Here is a 19,498-nt window from a genome sequence, read left to right on the forward strand (position 1 = left end):
ATGGGGGAAGGCTGTGTGCCTAATTCATCTTTATTCCTAATATAGTGTCTTAAACTCAACAGGAAATAGATGACTATGTCAACATTCAGTTAAGTCTTAATATGATCATATCTATTCTGATTGTGTTTATCATTTATCTCCATGATTCAGTTGTAACCTCTTTTAAGTAAGAACGTACATTTGTCCCTTTCGTATGTTCCCCATGTGCTCCATGTGGACATCTGTTGCTTTCCTTCAAGTCTTCAAAAGTTTATCAACTGAATGGTCAATTAATCCTCCAGGATGGAGACATTTGCCAGCGCATTAAAAGATTTAAATCATCCCTAGAGCTCCATGTTGAAAGAGAGACTTCTTAGTTTCCAAATGTTTGTGGAATGCCTCGTGCACTGAGGAGAGAGAGCCAGATAGTAAGAGCAGGTTCAAAGGCGTTCTCCAGTGGCTCTCTAAAAAGCTGAGATGCCACAATTGGGGTCAGAAACCTTAATCTTTGCTATCAGAGTTTTTATTGCTCTGGCGTGTTTTGATACACTCCAGAGGGAACTGTCATCTTGCTTATTCCACAGGTTGGGAAACAGGCTTGTAGAGAGTATGTTGAAATAAGAGAAAGAGGTGAAATGAAATCTTGATTTTATTCAGTCTTAGAATATCATATGAAGGTGTAATACCTGGATTATTCAATATTAGAGGTGTAGGTAAGTTGCAGAAAAAATCAATTAATTATGATATATAAATATATTTTTAGCTTTGATATTTTTACATTTCTTGTACAAACTAATGCTGTGTATCAAATAAGTCAGGCATAAAACTAAATAAAGGAGAGCCCCAGTGGCTCAGTGGTTTAGCGCCACCTTCAGCCCAGGGTGTGATCCTGGAGACCTGGGATCGAGTCCCACGTTGGGCTCCCTGCATGGAACCTGCTTCTCCCTCTGCCTCTGTCTCTGCCTCTCTCTCCTTCTGTATCTCTCATGAATTAGTAAATAAAAAAAAAAAATCTTTTTAAAAAATAAATAAATAAAACTAAATAAATACAAAGTAACGTTTTCCTAAGACATTACATCAAATAATTAAGAACAAAACCTACATCTCCATAATGAAGTTACTGCCAACCTGCAAATAAACACAGGTAAATGATATGAAAAATGTCAGTTCATGGTTTAGGTAGACCACAGCCTAATCATTTTATGTACAAATATTAGCTTTACTATTTAAGTCATACATTACTATAGTCTTATTATTTGCTCATCTACTGCCATACATCTCCACTTGACCCCTTAAGCCTTGTTTGAGATTCAGCCAAAGGGATGCTAAATGATTCACTGTCAGGTTTCCTGCATCCAGGAAAAAGTCAAAAGGCGGGATAGAAGGCAGATGTAAATATGGAAAAGATTAAGAGATTCAAGAGTTCAGTCTACATCACGGAAGTAAGAGCATGGATGAGAAAGGAAAATTTATTCAAAGATGCTTAGAGCAAGTGAGAATGATGCAATGTTTGGTCCAAGTGGTAAAATTATATGTCCTAGCAATGTTGGTCTGCCAAAATATTAGAAGTACTGTATTTTTTTTCTCCTTTAGAATCATTTGGGTTTACAATTCCATTAAGAGAATCATTTGGGTTTACAATTCCAATAAGAGAAAAATAGGAGTTTATTGAAAATTTGAATAGCGTAACTTAGTTCTTTTATAATCTAAGGGAGATATCAATGATTTTTTTGGAGCAGAAAGAAAGGATAAAATGTATTTCATTCGATGGAAGTAAACTTAGAAAGGGATAATTTTACTAGAGTTATAAGAGAGAAGAAATTGGCTTATACTTAGTAAAGAAAATAATGGGAGTATTACAATACTTTTTTTTTTTTTTAAGAGAACGAAGGAAACACTAAATCTCTTTGAATACTTACCTTTGGATTTATTTATCTGATCTATAATGAGGCTTCATCTTGAACTTGTTTCTCCTAATCTGGTAGTCTTTTTTCACTTAACATGCTGGTATCTTGTTATCTATAATTCATTAAACTACTGCTGTGTAAATATTAACTAACTTTTTTTGAAAGCTCTAGAAAACAGAAATAATTCTTCCTTATAATAAAATTCATTGGCTGCTGCTTTTTACTTTTTTCCTACTGTGTTCTTTCAGTTCTGAAAAAAATTAAATAAATACATAAATAAAGTGCCAGCATATCTCAGAATAAAAGACAACTGAACGCTCTGCTTTTTCTTGTCCTTTGTATGAAATGCAAATTTGTCCCATTTATCCTTGTAATTTTAGAAGACTAAATGTTACTTCGGTATGCCCCACCGAAACTTTTTATAAAATAACTTTTTTTTTCTTAATATTATGGTTTAGAGATTTGCATCTGGTTCTAGAAAAGCAGCATGACATTCATTTTGCATTCTTTAAGGTTTAGGGTATTCCTAATTTAAAAGGAGACTGAAGTAAGGTAGAAACGGGTATTGATATTTTTTAAGTTTTTCTAACTTGGCAATTATTCAATAATGGTTATTCCTTTACCTGTAATTTTGAAATAAAATACGGAAAGAAAATAAGTTTAAAAAATAATTTAAAATGATGTGTTACTGGAAATTATTTTTTGTCAGTAATATAAATACATTCTTTACACTAAGTTAGGTTTTTATCAGATAAGACAGGCACTTTTTTTATCTCAGCAGTAACCAGACAATTGTTATCTACAGCAGTAACAATTGTCTGGCCTTGAAATAAATTCATGGTAACTACAGAGCATTACAGATGATTGCATATTCCTAGGGTTGGATGTGAGTCCTGGCCTGGAGAAGCTTAGATTAGAAACATTTCTCCAGAAGTGCGAGAGTGCAAAGTGGGAGGATTCGATTCTTCATAGGTTGTGCTGGTTTAACGTGAAGACTTTTTCATCCTGAGCTTATGAAACTGTGTACTAAGAATTGAAATTTCTTGAAATGTAAGGAGGCTAGGTTGGTTATGAGATTTTGAGCCTATGAAAGTTCAAATAAATAGAGGAGATAAATTCAAGCCAGCCAATAACAGATACATACTTAATGATTGAGCTTCTCTTTAGGCAAAGTCCTGTGCAAGGTCCTGGGGACAATCACAGATGAACGGACCATTTTCCTTCTTAGAAAGCTTTAAAATTGTTGAGGGAGACAACTCGGAAGGCATCAAAACCCAAAAGAGGGTGCATAGCAAAGATGCACTTAAAAGGCATATACAATCCATTTTTGCATATAAACAGTCTTAAACAATATAGCATTCAGTAGCATCTTCTGAAGTAAAAGGAATGTCAAGTATAATTCTAAACACCTAGAATTTTAACTTTAAATTCTTTTTTTGTGTGTATGGAATAAAACAAAAACTGTCCTCTAGATTTTTAACATCCTATCATTTTTTAGTGCTGTCCTTCATCATCATCCATTTGTTTCCCCTTCGATTTACTAGGCTTCTCTGATTCTCAAGTCCCTACAGGAAAAATGAGGAGATGATTATGCTATTTGTAACACTTCGACAGTGACAGGGTAACTAATGGCACGAAAGAGTTAATTAATCGTGTTCTCTGACGTGCCTTCTGATTTCGAAAGTGTTGTTTCGGATTTTATTATTTCCCATTATGTGATTTCATTCACATAGGGGATAAGTTGAGAAGACTCATGCTTAAAATCTATTTACATAGACATGTATGAAGGGAAAAAAAACAACGCAAGAAAGGGCCTGATTAAGCACAAAAGAAATAATGAAGACCATTGAGAACAAAGACTCCCAAACCTTTCGCATCATGGAATCTTTTCAAATACCTATCACATCATCTGTGAAAATTGCAAGTAGAAATTCCTTCATTTGTATCCAGAAATATGGACAGACTTCAGATAGAAATAGAATAAATTGAGTGAGTTGGAGAGCTAACTCTCTCACTCCTCTCTCATCTTGTATGACAAGGGACAATGATCTTTTATACCTTGTCATACAAGAGCTTTTAAATGATCTTATAGCAGATCATTTTAATTTCTCTCTCTCTCTCTCTATTCACCACTATAACATTTGGTATTTTATGTGGTTCAGTTTCAAACAACCTCTATGTAGGGAAAAGGCTAAAGGCATTTTACTGGAGAAGCACAGGTGGTCTTTATGCTTTCATTTGCTAGCTTTCAGGGTATCCTAAATTCTGTTGAAAAGTATTTTATGATGAGGGGTGCTCTTTGGGAAATAAGTTTTCTTGAGGGACACAGCTGATTTTGTAAAAAATTCTTATTTAGCCCATAAAATTAAGTATAGATCAAGTGTTATGCCAACAATGGATCTACCCTCTGCTTTTTTTTTTTTTTTTTTTTGCTATCAAGTCTTTAATTCTGTTTCCTATGTCTAAACCCAGAGAGACACACTGGGCCAGAATATCAGTTATCATTTGCAGTTAGTGTGATTTTAAAAGAGAGTCAAGAAAATCAGATTCTTTAGAATGTTCATGTAATTTTAATTTATTTTATTTTTTAAGATTTTATTTATTTATTCATGAGAGATACAGAGAGAGAGAGGCAGAGACAACAGCAGAGGGAGAAGCAGGCTCCCCATGAGGAGCCCAATGTGGCACTTGATCCCAGGACCCTGGGATTACGCCCTGAGCCAAAGGCAGATGTTCAACCACTAAACCACCAGGCATCCCTGTACATGTAATTTTAGACTAAAACAATTTTACTCACTTTCATCATCTACCTTGTTAAATGTGTTAGGGCACAATTAACTTTTGAATTCTTCAACATTTTAAATGTTTATTCAGAAGGCAAAATATGATCAATAAGGGTTGGTTTTACTTTGAAACCAGAATGTTTGACTTCTTCTTCTTCTTCTTTTCTTTTTTTTTTCTTTTACTTTTTTATTTAAATTTCCATTAGTTAACTAACAGTGTAATATTAGTTTCAGGTATTCAGTATAGTGATTTAACACTTCCATATGTCACCCGGTGCTCATCACAAGTGCACTCCTTAATCCCCAATCATCAATTTCACTCATTCCTCTGACCACCACCCCTCTGGTAACCATCAACTTATTCTCTATTGTTAAGAGTCTGTTTCTTGGTTTGTCTCTCTCTTTCTCCCTCTCTCTCTTTTCCCTTTGCTTGTTTGTTTTGTTTCCTAACTTCCACATAGGAGTGCAATCATATGGTATTTGAATAGCTTTAAATCTCAGCTATTCCATGTTCTGTGAATTCAGGAAATTATTTTTTTTAAGATTTTATTTATTTATTCATGTAGACAGAGAGAGAGAGAGAGAGGCAGAGACACAGGCAGAGGGAGAAGCAGGCTCCATGCCAGGAGCCCAATGTAGGCCTCAATCCCGGGTCTCCAGGATCACACCCTGGGCCAAAGGCAGGCGCTGAATCGCTGAGCCACCCAGGGATCCCCGAACTCAGGCAATTATCCTAAATATCTGTGATTCAGCTCTGTGCCTGAAAAGATATTGGAGAGAATAATAATAATACCTATCTCACGCTTTGAAGATGAAATTAGTGTGTTTGTATGTGAGCAAGAGAGAGAAATGCATGTATATGTGTATCAGTATATTTGAGGGAGAGACAGAGAATGAGAAAGAGAATTTACAAGAATACAGACACAGAATGAGCTCTTTCATTGAAATTCTGTAAAAAAAAAAAAAAGCCCTGCTTTAAAAAAAAATGCAAATTAAATACACGAATTGATATTGGCAGCCATTCTCTAAAAGAGGCTTATTCTGGTCATTTTAGTAATCTAATAGTGTAATCTCTCATTCTATAAATTTATAAGAATCTTTTTATTCATCCCTACCAGAAATATGTTGAAGGATCTACATTATGTTTATATGGACATATACATAAACATATACATACTATTATTCTTTTTACAAAAATGAAGCCCTTTCTGGCGTAAACCTGTATATTGATACCTATATCTACTAATATCCACATTTCAATATCTCTATGCGTATTTTTCCTACTGCTGGATAACAAATTACCACATGTTTATCAGTTTAAATGTAACACGTTATTACAATGTGTAGATCAGGAGTCTATGCATGGCTTAGATGAGCCCTCTGCTTCCGGGAGTAAACAAGGTGCTGATGGGGGCTAGGGTCTCATGTGACACTCAAGATTGTCTTTCAAGCTCGTGTGCTTGTTAGTAGAATTCAGTTCTTGCTGCTAGATATCTCTGGTGGCTTGTTTCTTCAAAACTGGCAAGAAAGTCTGATTTTTGATCTTTTCACCCTCTTTTAAGGGTTTTTCCTGATTAAGTCAGGCCCACCAGGGATAATCCTTTGATTGTGTTAAAGTCAATTAATCAGGGATTTGACTTACATCGAAAATTTTTTTCAGCTTTGCCATCTGATATATCATAATCATGGCAGTAACAGCCCATCCCCTTTGCCCATATGATATTGGTTATAAGTAATTGAAAGTTTCTACCTACACTCTGTGGGGAATGGGATTATATGAGGTCGTGGATCATTGAGGATCTTAGAATTATGCCTACCAGAGCTTTTCCGCCACCTAGATTAGCATATTTGAACTTCTTGTTGCTTCACTGGTTATTGAGTTTGTCACTCTGTTCTGACTCAGCTTTCTTCTTTTCCAATTTTGATTTAGGCTTTTTTTTTTAAATATTTTATTTATCGATTCATTTATTCATTCATTTATTTATTCAAGAGAGAGAGATAAAGACAGAGAGCAAGTGTTGGGTGTAGGGCGACAGGGTGAGGAGCAGAGGGAGAGGATCCTTGCTGAGCATGGATCCCCACCAGGAGCCAATCCCACAACCTGAGACCACCACCTGAGCCAAAATCAAGAGTCAGATGCTTAACTGACTGAGTGACCTGAGCATTCCTGACTTAGGCTTTTGAACGAACATATAAAATTATATAAGTAAGAATCCTATTATAACATATATGTGCACCATATGAAATGTTAGGCAAGTCTCAGCTATGTGTGTCTGTTTTACATGTGCTTATCATGGAGTAGAAGTCATACAGTAACATGTAAAAGTAAAACAGATTATGTCACTTTCATATTAGATAATTTTAACAATGATTGTAAACTTTTGGTGCTTTTTGTCTGACTTTTTTGGTAAATAATGAAATCAGTTGTGAGGTATTATTAGTGATTTAATTACTTAGAGGCAAGCATTTGTTGCTATCCTCTCAAGCATCTAGACCAGTTTAATTGAAGAATATATTCAGTTTTCAATGAGTCCTGATAAAAAGAAACACCATTTGAAACTACTTATCTCTGTGAATCAGATTTCTCAAAACTGCAGTTCAAAGAAGATATAGAAATGTCTGACCTATCAGCAACAATAGTTTGCGAATGCTAGGTCCCTGACGTGACCATTATTTTCTAGTTATATTATTCACTAGAAGGATTATAAATATAACCTTAAAGGTAAATATATGATCATAAGATTTGGCATATATCAACAGTAGGGGCAGTGAATGAGATGTATATTTTGAATGAGATATCAGTTGATTAAAGGGTCTATTGCTTTAAAAATGATTGAAAGCCATAAAAGAGTTTGAACAATGATAGTTTTAGAAAGACAGGATCCATAGCTAGTAAACAAATCTAGGAAAGTCAGGGGTTCTCATCAAATAATAATTAAATTCAAATATCTCTTTGATGGGACTTATGAAAGCTATTTTATAATCTGACCATGTCCATCCAATCAGATAAAAGGACTACTGATATCATCTTACTCCAGCTAAGGGCTTCATGGCACAATTAAGGCCCTGTTGGTACTCATGCTCTCCTACAATGATGTATGATAATGTGTCTTGTGTGACTGAGTAAGCCATATATCTAAATAAATAACTCTCCTACCACCAAGATCAGACTGCATGCATTTTATCAGGCAAGATCAGGTCTTTCAGCTGTAGCTTCCAGTCAGCATAGGGTTTGTGATATGATTTTCCAAACACAGCAAATCTCTTAGTATATGCTTCATAAGTGACAAATACTCCTGCCCTGGAACAGAGCCAGTAGCACCTACATCTAAACATCCTAAAGTGTTAGGTTTCTTACTGTGCTTCTGTTTTTCAGTCTCATTGAAGCACACTAAATCACACACATTTAGAGAGTACAGTTTGATCAGGCTTGACCTATGTACATTCTAGAACCAAAAACACAAATATATCTAGCAGCCTCAAAAATTTTCTTGAACCCTTGGTAATCGCTCAACCCACCTCCTCACAGAGCTACTGATCTATTTTATTTCATCATAAATATTAATGACTAACATTTCTGGACATTTATATAAATGAATCATAGCATATGTGCTTTTTCCATGCCCAGTTTCTTTCACTCAGCTGCTTATTTTAAGATTCATCCACATTGTGGTAAGCATCAATAGTTCATTCCTCTTTATTGCTGAGTGGTATTCCACTGAATGGATATAAAACATGTTTTACTATTTTTTAGGATATATCTTATAGATATATTTTAATGTAAACATCCAGAAAGCTACCTGATTATTTTGTAATGGCTGCAGAGTATTAAATAGCATGAAGATACCCATTGTAATCCCTTGGTGCTGCAATAAACTTATTAGTACACAAATCTTTGGTGCATGTGGACATTTCCATAGAATAAATGTCAGGGGGTGGATGGGTTATCTCAAATGGTATGCCCAATTGAATTTAGATAGATCATATAATATGACTTCAAAAAAAAATGTGTACTATAACCAATTCTGTATGTACTCTTGTCTCTAAAGGAATAATAACCAGAGTTTTAATAGTCATGCAAATGCATTCATGACACTGTATGGTATGGGATCAAATGAAATGCAATCCGAAGGATGATACAGGGGAGTATTTTCTTTCTTTTAAAAAGATTGAAGTGGAAGCTCTAATGAAATACAATGGAACTCTAGCACAGTGATGATCAATAGCAATTATGTTTATAAAATGGCCCTAAAGTACTAAGAAGTTCTCTCAAGTGTCTTCTGAATATTCAAAGGCATTTAATAATAATTTAACTTAGTTTTAATATTCAGTGCATTTCAAATATTTTTAGAATTCTTTTGGAATTTTATTATTTAAAATAATTGACTCACGAGACTTTCTGGTTAATCTCTTGCCATTGGTCAACAGCCAACTGTTTGGAAAAAAAGATAGAAAAAAAAAAGCAAACAAATAATAAGAGAGGTTTTTCAATTTGGCTATATTTTACCAAGGTGGGACTCTTTGATTTTGGGTGATTTCTTGTACTGTTTTTTCTAGTCTCATGAACCAATACAACTGCATAAGGTCAAAGTCAGATTTATTTAAATTACTTGGTTTGTCAAACTTATTTGTCCACCTAGTGAAATAATTGTTTTTGACACCCTTTTTTTTTTTTTAATTTGAGAGAGAAAGGGAGAGCAAGTTGGGCGGGGGGAGCAGAGGGAGAGGGAAAAGCAGACTCCTCATCAAGCATGGGGCCAGACGTGGGGCTCCATCCCGCAACCCTGAGGTCCCTCACTGGGCTGAAACCAAGAGTATGTCACTTAACCGACTGAGCCATCCAACATATTCTTAGTAATTCTTCCTATGTGTTTTTTATTAGGCCTGTCTCTGTCTCTCTTTGTATCTATCTCTGAATCTCTCTCTCTCTGTCTTTCTCTCACACACATTAGGACCATGTGTTAGTCCCCTGTCCAGTGGATGAGTTTTCTAAGACTTTTGTTTAGTCCAATGGGGTTGACAATGTCCCACCCCTCTTTGAAAACAAAATGACATCCTAATTAAAACTCCAGAATAAAAAAGGCATTCACTTCTTATATTGCTCTTTTTCTGTTGATACAGGAAAGAGACAGTTTTCCAGTATACTATCCTCAGTAGCATTTGGGTGGGCAAGCAATCAGTGGTCTTTGTTTTGTATTTTTTGACAGCAAGGCATTATATGGGGGAGATAGACTCCATTCTAATTCCTTACCCTTTCTCCAAGTTTTATAACTAAATAACCTTTTTAAATAAAATATTGCAACAGTCCTGCATTTTGAGGATGAAAGTGCTGTTTTCTAAAAGGTCAATTCAATCTGGGAAATGTTTTCGGTTTAGACAATACATTATACACTGCAGAAACCCGTGGCAATTTTCAGCACCACTAACAACGGGAAGTAAACTTCAGTCATTCACAGTAAGATGGCAATGTGGTGACATTTGAAGCCTGGACGTGGCTTCTTACATTCATTGTAGGTGACTGATGTTCTGTGGCAGAAGCGTTTTCCAACGGCAGATGAATTCTAGATATAAATGAAAAAAGATGATCAGAACAATTTACAAAATGAGTGAGACCCCGTCATCTGAGTGACAATATTCTTCCTTTACGGCAGGCAAGGATTAAAATACATCAAATTAATAAATCCCTAGGAAACCAATAATCTCACATTTGCTGAACAATTGTATCTTCTAGTAGTTATTATCTTTGAATTACAGTGAGCCACTATCTTTGTTTCATTTTCCAGATATATGTCCTTGTCCATCAAAAACTATGGCAGTTGTACTACACAGCTAGGCAATAAATTTATGAAACATCTCTCTGAAGTGCATGCTTGTTTCATAATCCTGATTCCATATCTTTATTTACTTCAAAATATATGGAACTGTCAGCATGAGGGTCAGAAGATTACAGCACTTTCTTTGTTTCTTTGCTAGTGTTTTTATTTAACTTGAAAAATAAGCTGCAGCACCAAGGGAGTGATGAAATAAAGGATATATAGAGTCACAATGGCATAAAAATGGTAAACACACAACTGCAGATAAACCGTAAGAAAGATCATTGTATCAAATCATAAAAAAAAAAAAAACATGTTTACTTCAGTAACTCACACAAGGAACTCATAGAGGTAACTCACACACCACTTTTTTTAAACTCGTAGAAAATAGGAAATGATATATAAGAGCTTTAACATGAACAGACAAAGCTTTCTCTTCTTTCTCGTGGTATTGCCTGGCTTCGACCTTAAGACATTGTGAATAGGATTCTCTTTGATATTTGGTGATGGCCTAATTTAGCATTTAATCTACCTGGGCTTAGAAACAGCAACACTCATCAATTAGCACATCACTTAAATAACATGAAAAAATTATCAGTAACTAAGTAGGCAATTTTAAATTCAGGAGCAATTCCTTGTGAAACCAACAGAAGTGGGCGTACAGATGAGCACCAACAACACATTCTTACTATAGAGTGCTTTGATTTGGAACTACTTACCATTTTAGAGTTCAAAATATCCTTTAGCTTAATTCTACCAATTAAGAAAGCAGGCTTTTTTTTAAAATCTTCTTGACATATGTGATATTGCATGAATTAAATATGTTGAAATCAATTTTATTGCATGGTAAATTTCCCGAGGTGATGGAAACATATCAACTCTACCCTGCTATGATTAATTTCTATAAATATTTGATAGAGTGTGTGTGGGGGAGACCGGGGAATATTTGTTATTGTTTTATGTTATTTGATTTTTAAAATACTGCTGTCATTATCCATACTTTACTAATACGCAATTATGACTTCTGATTTTTCATCCAATCTGTATACATCCAAATCTGTGTAACATTTTGCCAATCTTTGATTCATCTATACAATTTTTAAAAGATACTGGCTTTTACAATTTGCCAAGGATTTCCATAACAAGAGTAAATACGTTAAACATCCTTCAGACTCCTCTGATAATTTATCAGCATTTCCCTAGGACCGAGGAGAGTTATTCAATTTCTTGGAGCCTTGGTTTGTAAAGAGTCTGGTTCACAACCTTATTATCTGGTTTCACCACTTACATTATGTTCCGCGTCTTTGGGGAAGCTATGTTGGGCATTCAATACACTTAGAGGTGAGTATAATTTTCATTCACAAGCAAAGCACAAATACAAAATGCCTGGAGGCTCTTTGTTCTCCATACTTAGAACTAAGTAAAGTGTTCAGAGAGTCTTATGAGACTTTCAGGTCAAAGCTTCACTGATAATATTTTCTGAGCAAAATGCAATTGGTTTAGGAGCAGTTACCACTGCTACTAATTAATAATGACCTTTTGCTCCATTTTTTTTTTTTCTAATCGGTTATATTATTCTCCGGAGCTTAGTCCTACCATTTTAACGTTCCTAGTTTGCAATGGTCTCAATGTTTGTGTACTCCCAAAATTTATGTTAAAACCTAATACCCAAGGTGAGGATGTCAGAAGGTGGAGCTTTTGGGAAGTGATTAGATCATGAGAGTCCAGCCCTCATGAATGGTATTAGTATCCTTTTTAAAGAGGCCCTCCTTATTAAAGAAAAGGTCCCTTGCCCTTTCTATCACCTAAGAACATAAGAAGTCTGCAACCTGGAAGAGGTCCCTCACTAGGCCATGCTGGTGCTCTGAGCTTGGGTTTTCAGCTTCCAGAACTGTAAGGAATAAATTTCTGCTATTGATAAGCTATTCTGTTATTTTGTTGTAGCAGCCTGAACAGACTAAGACAGTTGGATAACTAACTAGCATTTGAGACATAATGAAATGCAAAGAAAACTAATGACTCTTACTTCCCCTCCCCCATGCCCATCTCCTATCTCCTGACCTTTCACAATCTCAGTAAGTGGCATCACCTTTATTTACCAGATCATCTTTTATTCTGCCATTTGTCTCATATCCCATACCCAGTTCAACAGTATATTCTTTGGAATTTATTTCCAAAATAGGTCTTAAATTTTATTGGTACCACTGCCCTGTTCAAGACACCACCATCTCTCTTCTAAATGTCTGCAATGGTCTCCTGACTGGTTTCCCTTTGTCCATTCTTGCCCTCTTCTGGTCCCTCTGCTCTGTCTGTAGATTAAATCCTACCATGCCATCCTTCAATTTAAAACTCTCTAGCAGATCTTCATTATTACAAAAATAAAATCCAAAGCATTTATGGTGCCAAGTATCTCTCTTACCTCTCTCCTCCACCTCCCATTCACTGTATTCTGGCCATGGGGCCTCTTTTGTGCTTACACACATGAAGTGGGGCCCCCCTTTCAGGACATTTGTAATTGTTGTCCTTTTTAGAGCAGCTTTAGAATTCACTCTCTCACATTACATTTCATCTTATTAGCATATATCTGCACTTAGTGCTATGTCTTATTAGACTATTTAAAAGATATGTAAACTCCTTGAAATCATCTATTACACTCTACATTGTTTATATAAAACTTAGAAGATGTTGAGTAAATATTTGTTGACTGAATGATTAACTCATAAAATTCATCTTGGGGCCATTTGGGAAAAGAAACATTGTCTTTCAAAACATTGCACATGTTCTATTTCGGGAAACTAATAGATTTAAGGGAAAGCCTATTGAATTGAGAAATGTATTATGTTGACAGAGTTGCATATACATCTCTATAGAAAAACTACTTTGTAACAAAAGGAACCAAAAGTATTAAATTGTTAATTCCACTCTCAAAATTATATTACTGTTTTCAGCAATGCATTTGAGTTTTTAAAATAATAAACATAGTAAAATATCTTGTTCAGTAGGAAATAAGTGTTTTCTTATGGAATATGTTAAATTGAACAAACAAAACCATCCTTATGTCTTGCATCCGGGCTAAATAATATATTGACACTTGTAACTTGTATAAGCTATTGTTTTGGTTTTGGTGGTTTTTTTTGGGGGGGGGATTTTATTTATTTATTCATGAGAGACACAGAGAGAGAGGCAGAGACATAGGCAGAGGGAGAAGCAAGTTTCCTGTAGGGAGCCCGATGTGGGACTCGATCCCAGGACCCCAGGATCACGACCTGAGCCAAAGGCAGATGCTAAACCACTGAGCCACCCAGGCGTCCCAAACCATTGTTTTTTTAATTTCTGATTTTGTCAATAACATGATTAACTATACAATCTTAAGTTAATGCTGGATCAACACTTATCTATTTAAAACTTGCTAGTTTTTAAAAAATAAAGAGTATTGCTACTGAAGGAAATATTTCCAAAGAAAAAATACAATTATTATATAAATGTATCAGCACAAAAGGGTGTGTCTTGGCTCTTGGCACCTACACAATAAAGAATTAGAGATCTCTGCCCAGAGCAAAAGTAGAAGACAAGTTTTATTAAGGACAGGATACTCTCAAGGTGGGAAAATGGACAGGCCCAGAGGTGGATCTTTTCCTTTTATGTGAGTGGGGGTCTTGTGTCATGGACAGATTGGTCTCTAATGGAGGCAGCTTCCAATCTTTTGGGGGAGTCCTCCTACAAGTTGGGAGGGGGACTTTTTGACCCTACAAAGTTTGTCCAGGAACCATCATGGTAGCCTTCTTCCATTGGGGGGAGGGGGCTATAACCTCAAGCAATGATTACAGTGAGTGTAGGGGTTACCCTGAGACAGAGGTGGAAAAGGAGAAAGCATACTCTGGACCTGTGGCTATTGTCTTGTTAGCCCCAGTGTCTTGGAAGCCACAAGGTCAGAATGTTATAAGTCACAAAGTCAGGGTGTTGTGCTCTCAGGCTTCTGATGAGATACCTATACATCTCCATCCTTGCTTCCAGCTGGTGTCTAACCACCTACCCTACCGTTCCCCCCTCAAGAATTTAGGGCTCTATAATCTCCCTGGTCAAGAGATGAAGGTTTCTTAGGACTTTCCTTCCACTGCTCATATCTAGCTTCTTCTATCTAACAAACATAGTATATACTAGATAAAATACATTGTTGAATTTTGTGCCTAAGATATCTATCTTTCTCATAACTTCATTATGAATCTCTTTTGAAGCATAGCTATTTTACTTATCTTCATGAAATTTTTCATTTATCTCTAAAGCAAATCATGCTATACTGAGGATTTTAAGATGGGCAATATGATGAGAATATCTAATCCATGTTTATAACACCATGTATAATACCATATATGTATTGCATATAGACGGTACATCTATCACATATACAATGGTATTATGTAGGTAAATAATATGTATAAAAATCTTTCTACATAGAACAATAACTGAACTCAAAACACACTAATCTCTGTACTGAAATGAAGCGTTTAATTTTAACATAAATAAAAATCATACTTAAGGAGAAAGTTCCAGCTAGATGAATTTAAAGTGCTGAATATGTTCAATTCAAAATAATATCTGGATTGAGCCTAAAGCATTTTCAGCAAATCATATACTGGACAAAATTCTATAATCACCATACCAATGCTTCTTGGTATTTTGTTCATCTAAGAGGGGGTGACATATATTGATAGTATCTTTCAAATTGTCACCATTAACCAAATAACTAAATTCAATCGTATTTTTGTTTTTAAAGATTTCTGCTAGCTAACCCATTATTATTTAGTAGCCATATAAGAAGTGTTAATCATAAGCTATATTGTTTCTCATACTGTCAGCTCAAAACCTGTTTCTGTTGTCAAATAATCCAGACATTTTCCTTTACCCGGTGAAGCCTTACCCTGACCTTACCCTAAGCCTCAGGTCACTTTCTGAATTTGCTACTTTTTGCTTTGAGGACTCTGTGACAATGAGCTAGTGAAGGGTTTCAATTGTCCATTATAGAAACTGACATCAACCTTTACTCACCAGCTACCAGTTGTTTTTTATTAGACAAGTTGAGTACCAACCGATTTGGCCATTCATCTGTCTTGACCTTAGGAATTCCATGATCTATTAGACATTGCCACAGATCTCTGTACCTGTAGACACACTGATTGCTCTTGTGGTTTTAATGCCTATTATAGTATAGCTATTATGTCCCTTTGTCTTTAATAGGAATTCTAGGGAGTTTGTGTTTTGTTTTCTAACATCTATGAAAGGTAACTCCAGCTTACCAAGGTCACTTACCACAGTGCTTCTCAAAAACGTCAGTTCCTCCATTCCCTCTGTTAGTACAATTGATATGAGATTTCTTCAGGGACTTGGTCTGAACCTTCACAAGAGAACCTACTTATATGGCACATTTTGGGATCTTTCATAAAAAATCAATTCTGATTCTGATATATATATTTTTTCTGATATATATATTTATATATATATATTTTGTAATGCAAAACCAATATTTTCTATGTACGACAATGAAGATTGGGATACTATTAAAAGTAAAGCAGTCTTCTGTCAAATAGACATCCAGATTTTTAAGTAGCTGCTTTTGGGCACTACTATGATGGAAGACTTGCTGTGTTGCCTTCGGATGTTAAGCCTGTTTGCCTGATGCTTCACCAAACTGTTCCGAGATGCCTTCCTTCGAAGTCAACCTTTCTAATTCCTTCTGATAGCTATACTGGTATTCCAGATATTTTATGTTCCTCTTCTGTTTACCCACGAACCTTTTCAGGAATTCTAATTCTATATATATATATAGAATTATATATAATTGATATAATTATAATTATATCAATTATATATAATTGATATAAGCTCTTTGCCCAACATGGGGCTTGAACTCATGACCCCAGAGATCAAGAGTTACATGCTCTACTGACCAAACCAGCCAAGCACCCCCAATTCTAACAATCTTATATTCTTGAGACTCCCTATACGTCTTATAACTTGCCAAAAATATCTGGATCTCTCTCCTAACTCACTATGGCTCATTGTCCCTCTGAGGTTTCAGAGAGCCATCCAACAAAATCTTGAGACCAATTTAGGTCCCCATGCCAAAACTCTAATTTCTGAATCGTGTTTACATGCTCCCAAATTTGTAAAACTTCTATCAAGACTTAAATTCTTTGTGTCTTGGTAAAACATCCTTGTGATCTAATACCAAATATGTTTACAGGGTTGCTAACATTACCTTTTGGTTAGGTCCTGAAATTCTTTCAGCATGTGGGCTATTCCTCTCAGAGCTCCGGTTCTGCAAAGACTTTGCTGTGGTTACCAAGCTGGAAAGACTAGGGGTAAAAATTTAGAATCCAAGGAGAACAAGAATCTCCAGTGAGGGCACGCCTTTAGGAGAAAAGAGGCCACTCTGCTCACTCAAAGTGAAGAGGACTGTTCTTCCTGGCCAGGAAGATTCAGATGATGTAAGGAGCACATGAGTTTCAGGCTCAGCCAGTCAAATACTCCTATATAGAAGATAAAAATTTCCGGGATCTATTTTTTTTTCCTATTAGAGCCCTGACTTAGACAGTGGAGGCTTTTCAAAGCTATATATTCAGTTTCCTTTGAGGCTCTTTGTAGCTGTGTAAATAATGGGTTCAATTTTAAGCAGTTTGGCCTGTGCTTGCAAGAAATGAGTTTCTCCTTCAGAATTGCCCGTTTTCACAGAATATCTTCCTTAGCAGTTGGCTTTCCTGACCATCATATTCTTTTTCAAAACCTCCTAATACTGTCATAAGAATAGAGCACAATTTATAAATAACCATTGTCTCCATATCATTTAATCACCACAGTTACCTTTCATGATGCTTCCTCTGTCACCTGCAACTCATCGCAATTAACCTCAGGCAAAAGTATAGTAATTATGATGTCACTGCATGTCAGGCCTTATCACAACCTCACTGGCCACCAGCAATTAAGTCTTTATTGCCATTGCATTGGTGGGCAGTCTAACTTCGATAGGGTTCTATGTCAGCAACAATCATCAGTGCTAAGTAGGGTCTCTCATTATCATAAACAGAGAAGCCTGAGAATGGGAGACACAGGGTGAGAGCATAATGTGAGGCATTGTGAGTTTGTGCTTGCACAGTTAATCAGGGCCCTTACATTTGTGAAACAAATACAGTTGAGGCAGATAGAATATGAAGTGGTGCAAAAGAGGCGCCTGATCCAGTTAGTATCTCAAAAATGTCTCGTGAGTGTATTTGAGGAGACATGATAATAATATGAGGGATTTTTCATCTTATAATGTCAAGTGGGGAAAAGCAGGTATGAAATTTCATGTACATTTAATATATATTGGAAATACTAACTGCTATTTTTGTTCCTACCAAAATGACCTCATTGTACCTTCACTACCAAAACCATTTCTTGAGCTCTTTCTTTCATCGAATTAAAAGCATCCAATACCAAAAGATAATGTAAAATAATCTTTACAGACATAGCAGGGTCACATTTTTTGAAAGCTGAGATTTCTGAATTGCTACCATAGGTATTTGAAAATGAAAATCGCTAAACCCTGGAGGAAGACAAATGTAGATTTTAAGCAATTAATAATAAATATGAGAGAAACTCATATTCCTCATTTTGGACTTGACCAGCTTTTTCTGAGCTGGAGAAGAAGGAGCTTTGAAGTGGTAGAAGGAAGTAAAGACATGAAAATATGCAAAGAAAATAGATACCTAGAATCATCAGAGTGATTCCACCAAGAAGACATCTATCCTCAAAGGTGTGGCCAAACTTTCAAGTTTCGCAATCAGAAAGTAGAAAGTAGCTAGCTATTTCTATTTCAGCCTGAGTCAGGCTGAAACTCTAGGAAGCAGCATACCTGAGGCTATGGTTTATAAGTAGCATGTTCAATCTGAAGTCAAAAGAAGGTACCAACTACTGGCAACAACTGCATATCACCTCCATATTACCATATCACCTTTCAACAAAGCAGAATACAGTGGCCAGGTACCACTTTGTATGTATCTGGGGCTCTTATGGAAAGTCCCTTCAACTGGGATTGAGAAGCAATGAGTTGTTTTTTCCTATTCACTTTAAAATTGAATGGGAGGGAGGTGGGCGGGGGGTGGGGATGACTGGGTGATGGGCACTGAGGGCGGCACTTAACGGGATGAGCACTGGGTGTTATGCTATTATGTTGGCAAATTGAACTCCAGTAAAAATAAATAAATAAATAAATAAACAAACAAATAATTAATTAATTAAAAGTCAAAACAAACAAACAAACAAAAAAAAAAACCCCAAAAAGTCTGGAGACAAGACTAGATATACTGTCTTTGAGAAGTAAAAGTTTGAGCATGAATAGAGGCTGGCATGTAAGGTTTGATGGGGAGGTAGTGGTGGCAATGGCCGGGGGCTGGAAAAGCCAGTAGCTGACACATTGCCTGCCCATGGTCTTGCATGCTCTTTTTGTAGGAATCTGGGCTTCAGCTTAAGGGCTGCACAGACTCCCTGAAGAAATTTCTATTTTGTTTAATTTTTTTTTATTTTTAATTTTTATTTATTTATGATACTCATAGAGAGAGAGAGAGAGAGAGAGAGAGAGAGAGAGAGATTGAGGCAGAGACATAGGCAGAGGGAGAAGCAGGCTCCATGCACCGGGAGCCTGACGTGGGATTCGATCCTGGGTCTCCAGGATCTCGCCCTGGGCCAAAGGCAGGCGCCAAACTGCTGCGCCACCCAGGGATCCCCTATTTTGTTTAATTTTTAAAAATATTTTTAATAGCTTTTGTGAGGTATAATTGATGTATGATAAACTGTGCATACTTAAGTGTACAATTTGATAGATTTTGTCATGTGTATACACCAATGAAACTGTCACCTCTATCAGTAATGAGGATATCCATCACTCCCCCCCAAAATAAATAAATAAAATAAAATAATAAAATAAAATGGGTATGATTCTAATATATTATTAAACTTAACAGAGTCTTTCCCCTGGTGAAAC

This window comes from Nyctereutes procyonoides, unplaced genomic scaffold (assembly GCF_905146905.1).
Source record: "Nyctereutes procyonoides isolate TBG_1078 unplaced genomic scaffold, NYPRO_anot_genome, whole genome shotgun sequence".
In the NCBI taxonomy this organism is placed as follows: domain Eukaryota; kingdom Metazoa; phylum Chordata; class Mammalia; order Carnivora; family Canidae; genus Nyctereutes; species Nyctereutes procyonoides.